This window comes from Notamacropus eugenii, chromosome 3, assembly GCF_028372415.1.
Source record: "Notamacropus eugenii isolate mMacEug1 chromosome 3, mMacEug1.pri_v2, whole genome shotgun sequence".
NCBI classification, from domain to species: domain Eukaryota; kingdom Metazoa; phylum Chordata; class Mammalia; order Diprotodontia; family Macropodidae; genus Notamacropus; species Notamacropus eugenii.
Genome location: NC_092874.1, coordinates 377,840,648 through 377,862,199, shown reverse-complemented (window position 1 = coordinate 377,862,199; position 21,552 = coordinate 377,840,648). Strand labels below are relative to the sequence as shown.

Here is a 21,552-nt window from a genome sequence, read left to right as displayed (position 1 = left end):
GTCCTTCATGAAGCCTTCTAACACTGTGCCAGAACACAGCGATCTCTTCCTTCTTGAAGCACTTATTCCACATTACCTGTTTCATATCAGAATTTTTTTTCTTGAGGTTGTAAACTCTCTGAAGAAAGAAGTCATATCCTATCCTGCATGTGACCCTCCACATTGTGGCTGCACAAAGCATTCAATTCTTTCTTAAGCCTCCCTTGCAGGTGCAACCATATTCCAGAATCACAGAATCACAGAAATTTTAACTTAAAAGGACCTGAGAGTTTACCCTTATCTCAACAGGCCAGGCTCAAAAAGGTTAAGTGACTTGCCAAAGGTCAGAGAGAAAACAGTGGCAGCTATTCCAACGTTCTTGTCACCACACATCAATAAATTGTTAATATTTTACACATTAATTCTTTACTTTATCAAATCTATGACATCAAAATTCCTGACACAGGGATACAGCTGAGGAATAAGAGCTAAGACTTCATTCCCTAGAATTCCTCTGGGATGCAGGAAATAGTCATCAATGAGAGAAACTATCTAGATCCAGAAGTACTGAGTGAAGAGACTGAGGGGAAGGGGAGCTTCAAAAGCAGGACTGCTAAAGGCAACCATGCATACATTGGATGGATTTGGTAAAGGGGAGGGCAAGAGCATGTAGAGCAGTCCCCTTGCCTCCCACCCTGCCATGGCATTCATGAACCCAGGGATCCTGGAAGAATCCTGAAGTATCCCAGAACGCAGTCAGAGGCTTCCAATCTCCAGCCTGCCATCAGATCCTCAACAGAATACCAGCCTACTCCAAGAGGCATCCACATGTAAGGGTGGGAGGACAGCCTTTCACTCTTATGTGAATGCACAGGATACTTGGCTGAAGTCTTTGAAGCATATACAGAAAATCCCTACCAGGCTTTTTGATGAATTATGGAGCTGGAACCAGGAGAACATTAAAAATGCACTAACTGGCTAAAACATTTCTTCTTTTCTCTGGTAAGTCTGGCATTTCAGGAGGCCAAACTGTTGTGGATTTATTAGGGTAGGGGGGAAGGGGCCTCAAGCCCTCTCTCACCCAGAGCCAACATGAAGCCAAGAGTGGTTGGCCCTGCTGTTGTTTCTGATTCTGAATTGGCTGTCCTTTCCTGCCTTTAGGTTAAGGAGACTGGAGAGGGCTGCAACCTTGTGAAGTTCAGAAGTTCTGGAAAACAAGCCATCAGAAGTCTGGGTGCTAGAATCCAAGCCAGAATTTTCCAGAAATCAGACAGTGTGAAGCAAAGAACTGAGTGATTTGCCCTGCCCAGTTCCACAGTAACAGAGATGGAGATTCATCTATCTATCAGCTATGCCACATTTAGTGGGATGAATGCTATACAGAAAATGCATTAAGCTTAAGCCCACACTCCCCAAAGGCAATGGTCATATCAGGAAAAGTATGCTGCCCTCCATTCCTGCTCCCAAATGTAGAAATGTTTATACTTCTCTTTTTGCTTTATCTGTGCAAAAAAAAAAAAATATTCTTTGTAAAAGCCAACTGATAGAATCGAGCGCATGGGCACTAGATGGGAAGGACATACCAGAATGAAAACTTTTGCCAGTACATACCTGAAACTATAAGGGGTACCCTAGAAGCTCGCACTTCAGATGTAGCTCTGACCTTGCTGTGCATGAGTGAATCCAGAGAAGATTATATAAGTCCCAATAAAGTGGACAAGACTACATCCTAATATTTTTACTATTGGGCCATGAGTTCAAAGTAACTGTGTCCTTTCTCCAATATGCTACAGAGAGAATAACGAGGATTAAGGAAATATTCAATTATAAGCCCCCTAGAGCCTGAAGATGGTTGCACTTATTTGTGTATGAAGGCAAGAATGTATTTATTGCTCAAAAATGTTTCCCTTTTTATTTATGTCTTAATAGAAGACAGCATAACTTAGGGGACAGAAATCTGACTTTGGAGTTGAGAAGACCTGGGTTCAAGCTTCATCTCTGACACATAGTAGCTATGTAATCCTGTCCAAGTCATTTAATGCCTCAGTACACTAGACAACCTTCAAAGATTCTAAGTTGGAGAGAAATTACCTTAGTAGACTGGTCCAGTGCCCATTCTTATTTCTAATTAAATGTTTCACTCTATACAAGATCTGGGGAAAATAGTGAGATCTTAGATTTTAATTTCTCAGGGGTACTTTAGGAACTTTCCTTCTACTTGTATTGAGTTTCTTTAAAGAGATCCAGTACCCCTTTTCCCTTGGGATAGCTAGGTGACACAGTGGATAGAGCACTGGGCTTAGAATCAGGAAGACTCATCTTCATGAGTTCAAATACAGCCTCAGACTAGGGGCAGCTAGGTGGTGCAGTGGATAGAGCACCAGTACAGGAGTCAGGAGGACCTGAGTTCAAATCTCACCTCAGACACTTGACACTCACTAGCTGTGTGACCTTGGGCAAGTCACTTAATCCTGATTGCCTCATCCTGGGTCATCTCCAGTCATCCTGATGAATATCTGGTCACTGGATTCAGATGTCTCTAGAGGAAAAGTGAGGCTGGTGACCTGCACAGCCCTCCCTTACTCAAAACAAAGTCAAGTGCAAGTCATGTCATTATTTCTCTGACGACATGGTCTTCTTCGGCAATGAAGGATGAACACATAGCCTCAGACTAGATATGTGACCCTGGGCATGTCACTTAATCCTGTTTGCCTCTGTTAAATGACCTGGTGAAGGATACGGCAAACCACTCCAGTTGCCAAGAAAACCCCAAATGTGGTCACAAAGAGTCAGATACAACTGAAAAATAGCAACAACCCCTTTTCCAATACTGAAATGATTTTGAGCCTATGTTTCTACCAGATTGGATTGTCTTTTTTTTAAAAGAATTCCAACCCATTCCCCAGTTGATAAATAATTGCAGGATGTGAATAGGCAGTTTTCAGAAGAATAAATCAAAGCTATCTATAGTCATATGACAAAACACACTAAATCATTGTTGATTGGAGAAATGAAAATTTAAGCCACTCTGAGGTATCACCTCACACTTATCAGAAAACACAAATGCTGGAAGGAAAGAGGTGAAGAAAGCTACACTAATAAACTGCTATAGGAGTTGTGAACTAGTCCAACTACTCTGGAGAACAATTTGGAATAATGCCCAAAGGGTTATAAAACAGTGATCCAGTGACTCCTTTGGCCCAGCAACATCACTTACTAGGTCTGTATCCCAAAGAAATGAAAGAAAAGGGGAAAGACTTTATATGTACGGGAATATTTATAGTAGCTCTTTTTGTGGTAGCTAAAAATTGGAAATTGAGGGGGTACCCATCAATTGGAGAACAGCTGTTTGAGTTGTGGCATATGATTGTGCCAGAGTATTTTTGTGCTATAGGAAATGACAAGGGGAGGGATTTCAGAAAAAACGTGGCAAGACCTACATGACCTGACAAAGTGAAGTAAAAAGAATTGGGAGATCACGGTGCACAGTGTAATGATGATTAACTTCAAAAGACTTGGTTACTTTAATCAATGCAATGATCCAAGACAATTCCAAAGACTCATGATGAAAAACTGCTATCCACTTCCAGAAAGAAAACTGGTGAACTGAGTACAAGCTGAAGTATCGTTTTCTTGCTTTCTTGATCTTTTTGGCCTTTTCTTTTGCAATATAGCTAACATAGAAATACGTTTTGCATGACTTCACATATATAATTGATATTATTTTGCTTTCTTCTCAGTGGGTAGAGGAGGAGTGGGAGGGAAGGAGAGAATTTGGAACTCAAAATATAAAATAAGGTTAAAAATAAATAAGTTTATTTAAAATAAATAACAAATATTTCCAATTTGATTTTATTATCTTCCAGATCCTAATGTCCAATCTTGCTAGTGTTTGTCCTTCATTTTTGAAGAGGGCCAATGATGATGTCTTGACTTGTGTGTGACCTAGATTTAAATGAGGCAGAGTTGCACAAAGTCGTCAGTCTCACTCTCTCTTCCTGAGTCATCAAAGTCCAGAGGCAAGACAAAAGTCGAGAGGACTGGCAATAGTCCAGGATGCAGTGGATGACCAGGATGTCTAAGCGCTCCATGGTACCTGAAGGCTGTTGGAAGAAACTGCTCTCATCTGCCCATTCTTCCAGGGGAAGTCTTCACATGCATGGGGTAGATACTCCCCTAACTTACTGAAGGGTTTGAGCTTACCCGCAACCCAGTTTAGCCTATCTGCCAAGATAGTTTTACTGGGGCATGGTCTCTGCTCATGCTACAACTTCGTGGAACCAGAGATGAGAGTGCCACATAGACACCATAAGTGGATGAGCAGCCCAGAAAAGGGCTTGGCAAGCCCTCACACCAGAGGTGCTAGTGACTCTTGAACACTCCATACACCCTCCAATCTTGCATCAATTGCCTGTTGTACATCTTCAACTAGACCTCAGATATGTCCCCTGGATGGTACTCTCATATCTTACCTGAACTCTTGTGACAGTTTCCAGACTCTCCCTTCTACAACCAAACTTCATAAAACTACCAAAATGACCTTCCTAAAGCATTCCCTGCTCAAGAGCCTTCAGTGGCTCTTGCCTTAAAGATAAAATAAAAGCTCCTCTGTTGGCATTTCAAGTCCTTCACCATCTGGCCTACTTGTCCAGGCTTACTGCACATGACACCTCTTTTAAATTCTAACCAATTTGTCTACTTGCCATTCTCCACCCAACATTCCTTCTCTGACCTTTTCAAAGACTTTCTCAAATACCCAGAAAGCTTTCTGACCTCTCTTTCCTAGCTTTCTTCAGGGCTCAAGTCATCTGCTACTTCGTATGAGAAGACTCTTGATTCACCTCCTAGTACTCTTTTTCTCCTCCTCAAATAGAACCATTCTTCATTTTCTATTAGTCTTTCCAGTGCCTAGCAGAGTCCTAAACATTAAGAAATGCTTCTTAGATTTGACTGCATAAATTTGATGGTTATTGTAAACTCTATACAATTTCCCTAGTGCAATCCAGTTCACCTTCTTCCTACTTAATTCTGAGCCCAGCTCACTATGCATCTGCAGTGTCCGTCACACACATACACAATTTACACTTGAAAAAGCTCTGGAATGCAGGGGAGTATGGCGAGACTAACCCTTGTTTCCCTAAACCTAATTAGCACATCATAAGCAAGAGAACCCTGAACTTCAAAGTTACTGAAAAGAACAGCTACCCCTACCTGGAAAACAAGAATGCAAGCAGGAAAATAGCAAAAACTGGAAGGTTTAGCATTAAAAAAAAATCTTCAAGCATACGATGCAATGCTTTATTGTCTCTAGATGTTTTCATATCTTGAACTACAGAGTTTCCTTTTAGGACAAGGTTGAGTCTATTTACCAGGGATAGTGTTATTTGTAAGACATTTATTCTGCTGCTAAATTATGTACAGTGCAAAAGTCTCCTCAGGGTTGAGCCAACTCGTCATGCTTTTCTGTGGTTTTTTTACACTTAAGTCTGGCAATGCTAGAAAGTTTTTTTTAAAGGGATTTTTAAAAATAAATTTTTTATAGGATGCCCTTTGGTTCAATTTGATAAATGGGGTCGCACTACCTCTCAACTCCTCTTTTTAAAGAAGTCAAAATATAAGCAGATTTTTTTGCTCACAAGAGAAACGAAAACCACTTTTAACTCCTATTCATAATTATCCCTTCGGCAGGTGGAAAGTAAAGGGTTATTCCCACTGAGATGGCAGAAACCTTGGCTCCTAGAGAGGCACTTCCTGTCTCTGTCCCAGACTCCAGGGTTTCTGAGTTCCCTTCCTCTCCCGCCCCCTTGAGATTTCCCGTTGTAGCTAGAATGTACTGTTTCCAGTTTCCTGTCTCTTCTCATTCCAAGCTGTGAGTTGGAAAGGGAAAGGTTGGGGTTTGGAGGACCACTCTTTCATAGAAAGAGAGAAACTTTGGCATGGTTGGGAATATTAAGACCAGCTTTAGAAGGGACCGGGACTAGACCCAGATAAGTGCAGATGGTCAACTCCAATTTTCACATCTCCAAGGAAAGAGTGAAAAAAGAATAGTATTCTCCAAGAGTTCTTTGACTCCTTTGCTTATTCATTTGTTTTCTCCTCCACTTTCCTGTCCTGTGCTTCTCCTTGGCCTAGTTTGAACAAACAAATATGCTGTTTCATTTCAGGTCTGTATCTTTCCCCATTCCTTGATAGCCCAGTTAAGACTAAGATGATTGTTGGGTATCCCATGTATTTTTCCTGGGAAGAATAAGGTCAACACAGTCCTGCAGAGATCGCCCTCTACTGGTTCAGCAGGTAAGGGGGCATTACACTGTGTAAAGATTCATTCATTCCTGTTGCCCCCTTTCAGACCCTTTCTCTGACTTTCCTTTACCGTACTTATTACAGATAAGTTTATTCTGGGATTCAAGGGCTCTTCTGCCTTGCTGTCAATCTCCCCCATTTCTTGTAACTTCCCTTCTACGTATGATCAATATTTACGCCACGTCAAGAAATTAGCCTTTTTAAAAAAACCAAAATGCCTAAGACTAATTTCATTGTCTTCCCCCAAAACTGCGTTCCCCTTCCAAATTTCCTTTTTCATTATCCAGTTACTCAGGAATAGAACACTTCCCTGCTCCATAACCAAGTCCTATCGATTCTTTCTTTGAAAGGTCTGTTGTCCCTAGCATCCACCTGCCAAACAGAAGAATTGATATTTTATCCTAGAAACAACAGAACCACTGAGAACCACTTAAATAAAGACTGACATGAGCATATCTGAATGTTATGTATGTATCAATTTGGCAGCAGTGTTGAAGTAAATTGTAATGAAAAGAGACCACCCTTCCTCTATACAAACCCTCCAGTCCAACCAGACTGGTCTAAATCACCGTGTCTGAATTCATTCCTTGTGAGTTCCCAATTGCACATTTTTGGTTACACCATTCTCTTTGTCCTTCCCTCAAAAGAATCTCCTGATTTTCTCACTATTTATCTAAATTTTACTCATTTTTGAGGCCCTCTTCTGTGAAACCTCCCCTGACCAAACTCAACCTAGAATAATTTCTGTATTCTGTACTCACTGTAATATTCGTCTATACATTCAGTTGACATTTATGATATACTACCTTATTCTGTTAGTTATATTCTCATGTGTTTATTTCTTGTCTCTTTAACTACCTTGTAAACTCCTTCAAAGCTAGGACCATATTCTTTATATCATATTCCACTGTACCCAGTACATAGTAGATGTTCAATAAGATTTGTTGAATGAATGCAGCACAAGGCTTGCCACAAGGTGACACTATACACAAATGGGCCATTAAATTCAACAGTATACATTTACTGAGGATCTCCCATGCAGAAGGTCTTCAGCTAGTTACTGAGGGAGAAGTAAAATTAAATAAAATAGAATAACTATCTTAAAGGAATTTATAATCTAGCAGAGGAGATAAAATATGTCCAGAAATAATTTGATACATAAATAGAATGTGTCAAGTGCTTTAAGGGAGATACAAAGTACTATGAGAGCTCAGAGTAGGGAGAAATTACTTCTGGCTGGTGTTACCTGAAAAAGACTTAATCAAAGATAATTTGGACTTGATAGCTGAGTAGAATTTCATTAATTAACGGGGAAGGAATATAATTAGAATGATGTGAGCAAAGGCATAGAGGTAGGAAAGCCTAGATTTTGTTTGAAGTGAAAATAATGCAGTTTGGTGGAAATGTTGAGCAAAGAAAGGGAGTAGTATAAAATGAGTTAGAAAAATAGGTTGAAGCCAGATTGTGAAGGGCCTTAAAACTTTTAGATTTTAATCAGTAGGCAGCATGAATCACCAAGGACTCTTAAACAGTTAAAGGACATGTAAAAAAAAAAAACAAGTAAGCATTAGGAAGATTAATCTAGCAGTGAAAAGACTACAACTAAGCAGGCCAGTTAGGACATCACTGGACAATAATCCAAATTATAAAGTTAATGAAGGTCTGAATTAGGGCAGTGGCATTAGGTATGAAAGGGAAGGGTCTAATTTAAAGAGAGACTGTGGAAAAAGAAGAAATAATACTTTGTGACTGCTTGGATGTGACATGATTCTAAGGTTCTGAGCCTGGATAATGGGAGAATAGGTAGGGCTATGAACATAATATACTGAAGGAGGGAAATGATAAGTATGATCTTGGATATATTTTATTCCTGCCCAGGATTCACTATCATCATTATTATGTTCATTGATATTATAGTTATTATATTCATCATTATTATGGTAACAGTGTTCATAACTACTCTGCACCAAAAGTAGTCACATAACTAAATAATAGCATTAGTGCACATTTAAAAATTTTTAAGAAACCAAAAAAGACACTAAAACCTTGATTAAATAAAATATTTGCATTATAAAGGAAAAAAACAACTTTGAAAGATTTGAGAACTCTAATCAATCCATGGTTAACCATGATTCTAGAAGATCAGTGATGAATCATACCTCCCATCTGGAAAGAAATGATAGATTAGAGGTACAAAACATAATTTTCTGATATGTGGATATATTTTGCTTGCATATCTTTTGCACATTTAATTTTTTTTACTTTTGTTTATTTGGGGGGAAGAGAAAGGGAGAATAACGGTGATATCCAAAAAAGAAGACTGTTCATGAAACATTTGTAAAATATAGAAGGAAGTTCAGATATAAATAGAACAGTATTAGAAGTGCCACGTTCAATTTATTACATACTTTAAAAGACCCAACAAGCTATATGTAATTGAGTCAGTTTTATATGTAATTCTCATTTTCTGTTCTTTGTATATGAAAATAGTCATGTTTGTTGTTATCAGTCATATTTTTTAAATTCATAATTTTTTAAAAAGAAAGAATAAGGAGCTGAAGCAAAATCTGTTATGCTTCAGCTGAAGTAAAAAAGGCAAGGATATCAATCATGATCTCAGCAAAAAAAAATAATTAAATGAGATAATTTTAAATCTTTCAAAGTTGTTTTCCTTTATAATGCAAATATTTTATTTAATCAAGGTTTTAATGTCTTTGTTGGTTTCTTAAAAATATTTTGCTAAAAGGTACCGTAGACAATGAATTAGTATCAATATTGCGCATATATGCACCAAATGGCATTCTGGTGTTGTTCAATTGTTTCAGTTGTGTCCAACTCTTCATGACCCTATTTGAAGTTTTCTTGGCAAAGATCTTGGGGTGGTTTACTATTTCCTTCTTCAGCTCATTTTACAGCTGAGGCAACTGAGGCAAACAGAGTTCAGTGACTTGCCCAGGGTCTTGTAAGTGTCCCAGGCCAGGTTTGAGTCTTCCTGACTTCGAGTCTCATGCTCTATGCACTGCACCACCCACCAAATGGGAAAGCATTCAAATTTTCAAAGGGAAAGTTAAATGAGTTACAGGAGGAAATAGAGAGAAAAATTATACTAGTGGAAGATCTCACTTTATCCCTTTTAGACTCAGATAAATCTAACTGTAAAATAAACTAAAAGCTGAGGATATAAATAGAATTTTAGAAAAGTTATATACGATAGTCCTTTGGAGAATATTGACTGGAAATGAAGAGGAGTATAGGCACACTTCAGAGATCTTGTGGGTTTGGTTCCAGACTACCTCAATAAAGTGTATTTTGCAATAAAGTGAGTCATAAAGAGTTTTTTGGTTCCCCAGTGCATATAAGAGTTATGTTTATACGACAGTCTATTACGTGTGCAATAGTATTATGGCTAAAAAAACAATGTACATACCTTAATTTTAAAATACTTTATTGCTAAAAAAAAAAAATGCGAATCATCATCTGATCTGTCAGTGAGTGATAATCTTTTTGCTGGTGAAGGGTCTTGCCTCAGTGTTGATGGTGCTGACTGATCAGGGTGGTAGTTGCTGAAAGTTGTAGTGGCTGTGACAGAAATGAAGTTTGCAGCATTGACTGACTCTTCCTTTCCCTTGAACACTTAGAAGCTATTATAGTTATTAATTGAGCTAATTTCAATATTGTTCTGTCCCAAGGAATGGGGAGAACTAAAGAGAGGTAGAGAGAGGAGAGAACTGGTAGCCAGAACACACAACATTTATCAAGTTCACTATCTTACATGTGTGCAGTTCATGGCACCATAAAACAATTACAATGGTAGCAACAAAGATCACAGATCACCATAAAAAATATAGTAATAATGAAAACAGTTTAAATAGTTTGAGGATTACTAAAATATGACACCTAGACATTAAGTGGGCACATGATGTTGGAAAAATGGTGCCAACAGACTTGATGGAAGGAGAGTTGCCACAAACCTCCAACTCTCAAAAAACAAGATTTCTGCCAAGGGAAATAAAGCAAAATACAATAAAACAAGGCACTCTCACAAAAATTAACCATGTAGTAGGCCTAAAAACCTCACAAATGCAGAAAAACATATTAAATGTACTTTTGGGGGGCCATAACGCAACAAAAATTACATTCAATAAAGAGCATTTGAAGCATAGATTAAAAACAAACTGGAAACTAAATAACTAATCCTAAAGAATGAGTGGGTCAAAAAACAAATCATAGAAACAACTAGTAACTTCATGAAGGGTACCGGCCACAATGATGCCACGTGCCAAAATCTGTGGGAGTGTAGTCAAAAGCAGCACTTTGGGAAAATTCATGCTCTGAAAATGCGGCGACTCAAAAAGACAAGTTCAGGCGACTCCTTAACAATGCTTTAATAAATAAAAGAGACAAAAAGCTGCTCAACAAATTGGGAATGGAAGTAAAAAACTAGAAAACCAACAAATTTAAAGTCCCTAATTAAATACCAAAATAGAAATCTTGGAAATCAAAGGATAGTTTAATAAAATTTGAAGTAAAAAAACCTAAAACTAAGTTGACTTTAGGGGGGAAAATAATAAAGTAGATAAAGCATTGACTAATTTGATTAAAAAAGGAGAAGAAAACCAAATTACTGGTATCAAAAGTGAAAAGGATAAATGCACAAACAATAAAGATGAAATTAAAGCAATTATTAGAAGCTATTTTGCCCAACTTTATGTCAATAAAACTGACAATCTAAATCAAATGGATAGTTAGCAAAAAAAAAAAAAAATTAGTTGCCCATATTAAAAAAGAGGAAATAATGTACTTACATAACCCCATCTTAGAAAAAAGAAATCAAACAAACCCTGAGCTCCCTAAGGAAAAAAACCCAAGACCAAATGGATTTAAAAGTGAATCCTACCAAATATTTAAAGAACAATTTAATGCCATTTAAACTGTTTGGGCAAATAATTAAAGAAGGTTTAGCAAATTCCTATGACACAAATATGGTTCTGATAGCTAAAGCAGGGAGAGCAAAAACAGAGAAAACTGTAGACCAAATTCTCTAATGAATACTGATGTAAAAAATTTAATTAAAACACCAGCAAGGAGACTAGGCTAATGTATCAAAGATCATACTCTATGACCAGGTGAGAATTTAAGACAGGAACGGAAGGCTGGTTCAACATTAGGAAACATAACCAAAACCAACAAAAATCACATGATTATATCGATAGATGCAGGAAAAGCTTTTGACAAAATCTAATGCCCATTCCTATTAAAAACACTAGAAAGAATAAGAATAAATGGAGCTTTTCTTAAAATGGTAAGTAGTTATTTATCTAAAACCAAGAGCAAGTATTACTTGTAATGGGGATAAAATAGAAGCCTTTACAATAAGGTAGGGTGAAGCAATTATGTCCATTATCACTATTATTATTCAGTCTTATGCTAGAGATGCTAGCTACAGCAATAAAACAGTAAGGCAATAAAAAGAAAAAGAAATTGAAGGAATAAGCACAGGCAATAAGGATACAAAATCATCACTTTTTGCTGATGATATGGTGGTATATTTAAAGAACCCTAAAAAGTCAACTAAAAACGTAGCTGAAATAATTAACAACTTTAGCAAAGTTGCAGGATATAAAATAAACCCACACAAACTATCACCATTTCTATATATTACCAACAAAACCATTTAAATTCCAGAGAAATTCCATTTAAAATAACTACAAACATGATAAGCAGTTGAGCATCTACCTGCCAAGACACACATAAGAACTACATGAATACAATTACAAAACACTCTACACAAATATAGATCTAAATAAAGGGAGAAATATAAATTGTTTGTGGCTAAGCTGAGGCAATATAACAAAAATTACAATATTATCTGTTAATTTATTTATTTAATGCCATACCAACCAAACTACCAAAGAATTACTTTATGGAGCTAGAAAAAAATAATAACAAAACTCACTGAGAGGAACAAAAAGTCAAGAATATGCAGGGAATCAATGGGGGAAAAAATGAGAAGGAAGGGGACCTAGCACTACCAGATCTCAAACTACATTACAAAGCAGTAATCGCTAAAACAATTTAATACTGGATAAGAAATGCAGTAGTGGATCTATTGAACAGATTAGACACACAATATATAGAAGCAAATGAGCACAGTAACCCATGTTTTACAAACTCAGAGATCCCAGCTATTGGGATAAGAACACACTATTTCACAAAAACTGTTGGGAAAAATAGAAAGTAATCTTGCACAAACTAAGCAGAGATCAACACCTTGCACCATATATGCAGATAAGGTCAAAACAGGTACATAATTTAGGGTGAAATCAGAAGCAAATGAGGACAGCATGGAAGAACCCATCAGATCTATGAAGAGGGGAAAAGCTCATGACCACACAAGAGATAGAAAGGTTTATGAGAGGATAATTTTGATTAAATAAATTAAAAAGGTTTTGCACAAATAAAACAAAGGCAACCAAAATGGGAAACAATTTTTACAGCAAATTTCTCTGATAAAGGTCTCATTTCTCAAATATATAGGGAACTGAACCAAATTTATAAAAAATAAAGAGTCATTTCCAGTGGGTAAGTGGTCAAAGGATATGAACAATTTTCAGAAGAAGGAATAAAGGCTACCAACAGTCATATTTAGGGAAAAAAACTCAATCATTAATAACTGGAGAAGTGAAAATTAAAACAACTCTGAGGTACAACTTCACACCCATTTGATTGGCTAACATGACAGAAAAGGAAAAGTGACAAATGCTGGAAGGGATGTGGGAAAATTGGTTCATTAATGCACTGATGGTAGATCTGTGAACTAGTCCAGCTGCTCTGGAAAACAATCTGGAACTCTACTTTTTGATCCAGAAATACTGCTACTAGATCTATACTTAAAGGAGAATTTTTTTAAAAAGGAAAAGGATTCATATGTGCAAAAGTAGAGCAACTCTTTTTGTGGTAGTAGAGAATTGGAAATTAGGGCAATAAACTGGAATTGAAAATAAAATTAAGAAAAAGGGAAAGAGTTTATGTATATATTCTGTGGGTATAAACTAGAGACAAACTGGTTGATATGAAGACTACTCAAAACTAAACAATGACTATAAAAATTTCATTAGTAAATAAACAGATCAATTATAAAAGCCAAGTACCTGAAAAACAGAAAATAGAAGGATCCTGAGTGAATAAAGAAAGAGAAGGGGCAATAAGGGAGAAGGAAACAACAAATGGTATATGGACTAGAGTGAATAGTCAGGAAAATTGGTAGATAAGAAGGGAAGCAGATAAGGACCAATTAGCCATCTTTCACTGGGTTACTGCTGAAGTATCAAAATTTTTGGCATAACCTTGAATAAGTATGTGCCACTCTTAATAAATGTGCTCACAAGGCTTTAATTTCATTTGTAACAATTACATTGTTCTGAAACAATCACAGGGGGATCTCTCTCTTAGTCATTGCTGGCAAAATTTTTGCTAGAGTCCTCCTTAATAGATTGATCCCTCACCTGGAAGATGGTCATCTACTTGAGAGCCAGCGTGGCTTCAGAAAGGGCGGAGGAATAGTCGATATGGGTCTTTGCTGCCTGACAACTCCAGGAGAAATGCCAGGAGCAGAACAGAGGTCTGTACACAACGTTTGTAGATCTGACCAAGGCCTTTAACACTGTTAGTTATGAGGGGTTATGGAAAACTATGTCAACATTTGGTTGCCTGGAGAAGTTCATCAGCACCATACATCAATTTCATGATGGCATGTTTGCCCGGGTTCTGGATAGGGGACAATGTTCCTGTGCCTTCCCAGTCACCAATGGAGTGAAACAGGGCTGTGTGCTTGCTCTCATGCTTTTTAGCATGATGTTTTCAGCCATGTTGACAAATGCCTTCAATGAGGATGAACATGGCATCAAGGTCAACTACTGTACTGATGGTAAGTTCTTCAATTTGAAAAGGTTACAAGCCAAGACCAAAGTGGAGGGAGTGTTGGCGTATGATTTTCTGTTTGCAGATAATTGTGCACTCAATGTAGCCTCTGAAACTGAGATGCAACAAAGTATGGATCAATTTTCTCCTTCCTGGGCTAATTTTGGCCTAATAATTAACACCAAGAAAACACAGGTGGCTCCATCAGCCACCACCATACCATCCATACGTGGAACCATCAGTTACAACAAATGGAGAAGTTTTGAAAGCTGTGGATAAGTTCACTTACCTTAGTAGTGTACTCTTCAGGGATGTATACATTGACAATGAGATTGATGCAGGCATTGCCAGAGCTAGCTCAGTGTTTGGAAAGCTCCAAAGAAAAGTTTGGGAGTAAAGAGGTATTAGACTGACAACCAAACTGAAGGTCTACAGAGCCGTTGTGCTGACCTCACGGTTATATGCTTGTGAAACATGGACAGTCTACCAACGCCATGCCAGGAAACTGAATCACTTCTATTTGAACTGTCTTAGGAAGATTCTGAGGATCACCTGGCAGGATAAGTTACCAGACACTGAAGTCCTTGCTTGAGCTGAACTGCCAAGTATTCAAACTATGCTTCAGAGAGCGCAACTCTGATGGGCTGGCCACATTGTTGGAATGCAAAATGTATGGTTGCCAGAAAGACTATTTTATGGAGAATTCGCATGGGGTAGGCGATCACATGGTGGCCAGAAGAAACGATACAATGACACTCTTAAGGTCTCTCTCAAGAACTCTGGATTTGACTGTGCAACATGGGAAACACTGGCACAGGACCGCGCAGAATGGTGTGCCCACATCAGAAAGGGTGCTGTGCTCTTTGAGCAAAGCAGACTTGAGACAGAACAAAGTAAACGCAGGATGTGCAAATTTAGGATATCCACCCCAAATATTCACACGGACTGTCTGTCCCCAAGCTGTGGTAAAGCATTCCGAGATTGTATTGGTCTGATCAGCCACAGTCGGACACGCTGAAATTTCACTTTATCATGGTGATGTCATTTTGGTCATCTTCGAAGATGAAGGACAACAACTAACCAACCAATCTCTGTGAAAAAGTATTCCCAATCCTATGCTCAATGAAATCCAAAGCAAGAAACAAACAGGAAGACAAATATGATATGTATCTTTCAAAAACTATACTGAGAAAGCTTTTGTTGACAAAAAAGGAATCAGGGTTTCTCCCTAATTTATTTTATTGTTTTCTGATGAACATTTAACAATGTTGTGATACCAAAAAGTTACATACAAAATAAAAGTGTTACTGATTTTTAAAAACCCTCTTTATTCTATTTCATATATATATATATGTATATATGCTTAGTAAACTCTAGAATTTATTTTCCTTTATATTGAATGGAGGTATGGGAAGGTTCATTGATAGCCAAAGGGTACAAGGACCAAAAAAATTTGGGAACCCATATTCTATAGGTCAGAGGCCTAATAAGATCTCTGACTTAATTTTGGCAGAAAAGAAGCGTCTCTCTGGGAACATCTGTTCATATACAAGGTAGGATGTCTTAACCACAAAAGAGAATGATCACACTCACTCCACAAGGCAGAAAATCCCAGCACTTTCCCTAGGATATAGACAGTATGAGGTAGTAGTTTATGCAAAGGCATAGACACTGTAGCTGGAATGCTGAGTTCAGAAAACAGCTAAGATAGCCTAGTTTGACTGGATCATAGAGTAAGGCAAGGACTGTAATATGAAATGAATTTGGAGAGATAGGAGCCGGAGAGCTTTAAACACCTGTTTATCCTATTTTATCCTATTGAAAAAAGGAAGCTACTAAGGGTTTTAGCAGGAAAGCGCTATCTTTAGAATGTATTTTAAGAATACTAATTTAACAGTTGTGAAGAGAATGAACTGGAGAGAGGAGATATTAGAAAAAAGAAGACCAATTAGAATCCTGTTACAATAATCCAGGCAAGATATCATGAGGGTCTGAACTAGGATGGTGGCTCTGAGTTTTCTCAACTGTAAAGTGGGAGACTAGACTAGAGAATCTCTAAGATGCTTCCAAGCTCTACAGCTATGATCCTATAGTAGCCCAATAGGGGCATGAAATATTTTGGAGGTAAAATCAATAAGACTTAGAAACCAAATGCATACAAGGGGGAAAAAAGAATAATGTGTCACTCCAAAACTGCAAAGCTAGGAAATTGGAAAGATGATGAGTAAGTACCCTCTTTAGAAACCAGGAAGTCTGGAGGAGGGTTTGACGGAAAAAGATAAGTTCAATTTTGAACACGCTGAGTTTGAATGCCAACTTGGTAACCATGTCCAGTGTGTAGCAAGCAATAAATTCAGGAGTCATTTGCTGAACAGATCATTCAAACCATGGAAGTTGACGATGATATCAGTGAATACAGAAAAAGAGGGCCTGGGAAAGAATCTTTGGGGATACCCATGATTAATGAATGAGAGATGAAGAATGTTCCAGAGAAGGAGAATGAGAAGTGATCGGACAGGTACAAGAACCAGCAGAGAGCACTGTCATGGAAGCCAAGAAAGTATATAATCACAGATATCAATAGTTACAGAGAGGTCAAGTATGCTGAAAATTTTAGAAAGATCATTGGATTTTATCTGATACTCTTCCACCTACTTGTCTTTCAAGATCTTTTCAGGTAAAAAAACTCTGGAGAGGACTAAGTACCATCATGCAGGAGATCATACCACTGCAGAGGAGGTTAAATTGGAATATAAGCACCATCCATGAGGCATGGACATGCTTAGACCTAAACCATTCCTGATTTTGGTAAGGAGCTTTGGGAACCTAGGGCACTTTGAGAGAAAGAAGAGCTCCCCTATTACCTACTGAGGCAGAAGAGCTGATGATGTTCCAAAGGAAGTGACACCTCTCTTCCTTTCTGGTTTCTAATCACATCAGGACCTACTTCCAGAGTAGAGGAAGGGTGGCCTTGTCCTATTTATCCCCTACCTCAGCCTCTATATATCCATGAGTATGTGGCATCTACCTAGGCAAGCCTGAGTTTAAGCTGTTTTCATTTTTTCTTCTTCCTAAGCAAATGTGTACTTATGTGTCCTCACTTGGAGGCAAACTTGTGAGTGCCACAGGTCCACAGATACTAGACTCAGTGAGTTAGTACTAAATGGTAACAGGTAAGGAGTCCTTGATGACTACTTCAATATTCTCAGAAAGAACAGCCTTGACCATTTTACAAGCAGATACGTACCAGGAATTGTTTGAAAGTATAGAGCCAAAATGAAATGTAAATGTATCTAATCAGCAGTTCCACAAACTGCTCTAGGTTCTAGAGATTTAAGCTTCCAAGCAGATTCTAATAGTAGTTATATGGCAACTATGTGGTGGATAGAAGGTGGGGCTGGGAGGAGAAAGACCTGAGTTCAAATCCCAACCAAGACACACTTATCAACCATGTGACCTTGGGCAAGTCACTTAACTTCTGTCTGCTTCAGTTTCCTCAACTGTAAAATGGGAATAATAGTAGCAAACAGTCTTCTACTTTTAGCATTTCTTTTGTGTGTAGGAATAAAATATCTCAGATCTGCTTCATATTGTACAGTACTTTCTATTCCACCCCCCTTTAGGGAGAAACCTGAAACCATAACCTAAGCTGCAAGTAAATTTTCCCTCCAAATGAGGTGATAAAGATTTGACAAGCAGAAATGTGCATAAAATGAATCTCCCCCTTTTCATTAGTGGCCAAACCCTCCCTAGGTTTGAACCTGGTACAATTACATACCTGAGTCATACCTGAGTCCAGGGTAAAGGGTCCCCAGATTGGAGAAAGGAATAATCTAGTACTCTGTTTCAGTACTAGCAGGGTTGTTCCAGTTTACACCAGCAAAAAAAAAAAGCTGAATCTCAAGGCCTACAGCTCTGCTTGGTAGCCCAGATCTAAAGTGATTAATTTCCCATCTACACTATCCTAAGTGCAAGGAAAGAAGGTGGCAAAAAGAGAGGTAGCTCCTCAAAGAGAAGAATCTATTCATATTCTTGCCTCTGCACACAATGAGAGGAACACAAGACGAAACTCTGACAAATAACTCTTATGCTTGGTCACAAAATGGCTTGGAATGGATGGCTTTTCGACTTTCCCCTTGTATTCCAAAAATCTAAAGGATGAGGATCAGTTCCCTCGTCTCATAATCACGAACCTTTCAATGCTCTTTACAATTTTCCTTTTTCCTTATTACTAAAATAGGGGAGTTTCTGCTCAAAGGTAACAACCTACCAAGGTAGCCATACTAAAAAGTTAAGAGACCATGGGTTTACCTGAGTCCAGGAAGGAAAAAAAAAAAGAGTACGACACCCCCCCCCCCATCCTTCTTATTTTATGTGTTATTCCTGCCACTTACTTATCATATATACCTAGCCTCAGATATAGCTCAATTTTCTCACAACTATTTACTTTTCCTTGTATCTATGGAACTGCAGGACTTACCTCCACTCCACTGTGGGCTTGCCTTCTCTTCACCACCCCAGGTCCATCCCATGTGACCTAGAAATGAGGCAGCAATGGGACCAGTCAAGCTGAAAGACTGGAGAACTGCTCTTCCTGATTTCACACAGTGTAATTGGGCAGAGTGTACAATAGAGGCCAAAGCAGGGCATCGTAAGGGGGCAGCAAGTTTTCAAATTCAGAGAAGGGTTGGTGGGAGAGCTAATCCAGAAAACCACACTGGAACCTGTGCTATTATTTAGACACGCAGAATCTATATTAATACAAAAATACTTGTCATTTTTCTTGTCTTAGTAGCCTTGGTTTTTTTTTTTTTTCGGTCAGATGTGTAATTTCATTGGCATAGGGAACTCTCAGTGAGGAAAATCCCTCTATCAGCTGGCATCTGTTCTGCAACTTCTAATCTTAGAGAGTTGGCTGGGGGGCATTAAAAGGTTGAATGATTTGCCCAAGGTCACATAACCAGAGGCAGGACTTGAACTGAACTTGGACTGAACACAGGACTGCCTGTGTCTGAGACCAGGTATATCCACTATGTGGGCAGTTGTCTCATGATCCTGGACCAAGGTCTAAGGTTTTGACAATCTAGATGCAAAGTCTTAAGAGTCCTAAAACCTGAGTTTAATTTCCAGCTCTGCCACTTGTTATCTGATCTGAACAAATTGGTGAACCTCTTTGTCCATAAAATGGGGATGACAGGACCACCTAACTCAAAAGGCAAGAAAAGCATTTTGGAAAACTTTGAAGCGGTACTTGAGTTAGTATCATTATTAGAATGGCATCACAGGAGTGAATTCTGAGGGAGAATCTCAAAGTAAAACTGGGAGGCGACTTTGCCATTTGAAAGGTGGTTAGTTATTGGAATGGGATGAGGTGCGATCAGGAAGAAAAAGAGTTTTTAAAAATGTGCTCAGCCTTTCCAGGTGTTCTTAAATTCTGGTCCTTCTAGGGTTAAGTGACCAGGAAAGAGAAAAGTGGTTTATCCATTTTTGCTTATGTTGACAACTGTAGAAAGCAAGCCCGGGGCCCCAAGCCTGGTGACTAGATGGGGTTCTAATGCCCTTTAGGAAGTCATTCCATCTTTGAGCCTCGGGCTCCTCTTCTGTCCGAGAGGCATTAGAGTCCGCGCCCTGCCTGGGGCTGGTGGTAGTATGTGTATGCTAACTCTGAAATCCGTGTACACTGCGGGCGGTCCCTACACAGGTGAGTCTTCTCCTTCTCTCCACCTGCGTGCTGACCGCTGAACCACGGCCCCTCGGGTTTACGGGCAGCTTTACTTACTCCTCCCATTTCACAGATGAGCAAAGAGAGGCCCGGAGAGGAGCGGACTCTCGGCCCGGATCGCACAGCGGACCCCCTCCCCCACGCCTCGGGGAGGGCTCCAGGCTCGTCCCCGGGGGCCCAGGCTTTCCTTCTCCCCGGCCCCCCTCCCCGGCTAGGAGCTTACAACGCGGCAGGCAGGGCTCGGGCGAGTCCGGGCCGAAGGCGAGCGCGGGGGGGGCGCTCGCCCCGAGCTGGCAGCCCCCCTCAGTCCTCGACCTCAGCCTCCGGAGGAGAAGGGGAGGAGGAGGGGGCGGCGACGGCTGCAGCCCCGGACCGCGCGCTTCCAGAGCCAACCGTTCGTGTGCTCCCGAGCGGCGCGTGCTCGGGGGTGGGGTCGGGCAGGGGAGGAGGAGCGAGAGAAGTCGGGCGAGCCAATCAGGATGGACCTAAGGGCCTAGAGGCGGAGCTTTGGGGCTAAGGCTCGTGGCTCTCGGTTTCCTCCGGAGTAAGTGACCTCCCAAAGAACCGCTCTTCGGCGTGCGGGCTGACCGGGCTCTCTCCCTCGCTACCTGCCCCTGCAAGGGTAGCCAATCAGAAGGAGGAGACCCTTATAAGGCAGGGCCGAGGCGCGCCCTGATTGGCTAGTCGGGTTGTGGGTTCAGGCTTGCCCAGTGTCGGAGGTGTCTGGCAGCAGAGCGCACGTGGGGCTTGAGGCGGCGAATTAGAAAGTTCTCTTTCTAGCTGGGACGGAGCTCCCGCCTTGCCCGGGCTGACCGGGCTGCTGGTCCGGCCTTCCCGGTGCGGCACCGTCGGTGATCGTGGGGGCGGAACCGTCCGGGATTCATTCCAGTAAACCGGTTGTTCCCGATGCACGCTCCAGTTCCGTCTGGGGTGAGATGGAGTGAGTTACCACAGATCTGATGGCCTGAACTTGTGCCCAAGGACGTCAGCCACCAAGTTCTGCATTTTCCGGCTTCCCTTCTCCCAAGTCCCAGACAAAACTGGGTCTGCCTTCCACTGGCAGGGGCATGGACAGTCGTCAGAGCCTTCATCCCAGGGGTGAGGATCTTAAGGGGAAAGGGGTGTGCTAAGAAAAGTATCCCCCACCGCAGGGAGATGGAGAGAATCCGAGGGGTTCCCAGGATGGTGAAGGGTATCCAGGATTGGGGAACCTGCGGCCTCGAGGCCATATGTGGCACTCTAGGCCCTCAGGGCCGCACTTGAGAACCTAGAGAACCACATGTGGCCTCGAGGCCGTAGATTCCCCTCCCCTGTTATATCCTCTGGCGTCTTGGAGGGTCTCCACAACATCCGCTGACCTGTGGAACCTCAGACCATCTCATAGATTTTTAAAAATAATATATATTTTAATATAGTGTGAAAAAAACCTCCTATTTTCATGTGATAAAATTCAGCACACATTATTAAGACATTCTGTGTGCCAAGGCACTGGGCTAGGGGCTAGGGAAACGATGATTAATTCAGGCAGAATATAGGTACCAAAGACCTCGCACAGCCCTCCCTCACTCAAAACAAAGTCAGGTGCATGTCATGTCATTATTTTTGGCCATCTTTGAAAAAGAAGGATG

General features: G+C 40.1%; 1 protein-coding gene across 1 annotated transcript in view; it reads right to left on the bottom strand.

Moving 5' to 3' along the window:
* Positions 1-20,229, bottom strand: part of ZNF629 (zinc finger protein 629) — a 33,218-nt gene extending 12,989 nt beyond the window's left edge. Inside the window, exons 1-2 of the mRNA XM_072597548.1 lie at positions 20,148-20,229; positions 18,683-18,739 (exon numbers count right to left, since the gene is read on the bottom strand). The gene's annotated coding sequence lies outside the window, so the exon portion shown is untranslated. The remainder of the gene's footprint in view (positions 1-18,682; positions 18,740-20,147) is intronic.
* Positions 20,230-21,552: the final 1,323 nt, after the last annotated feature.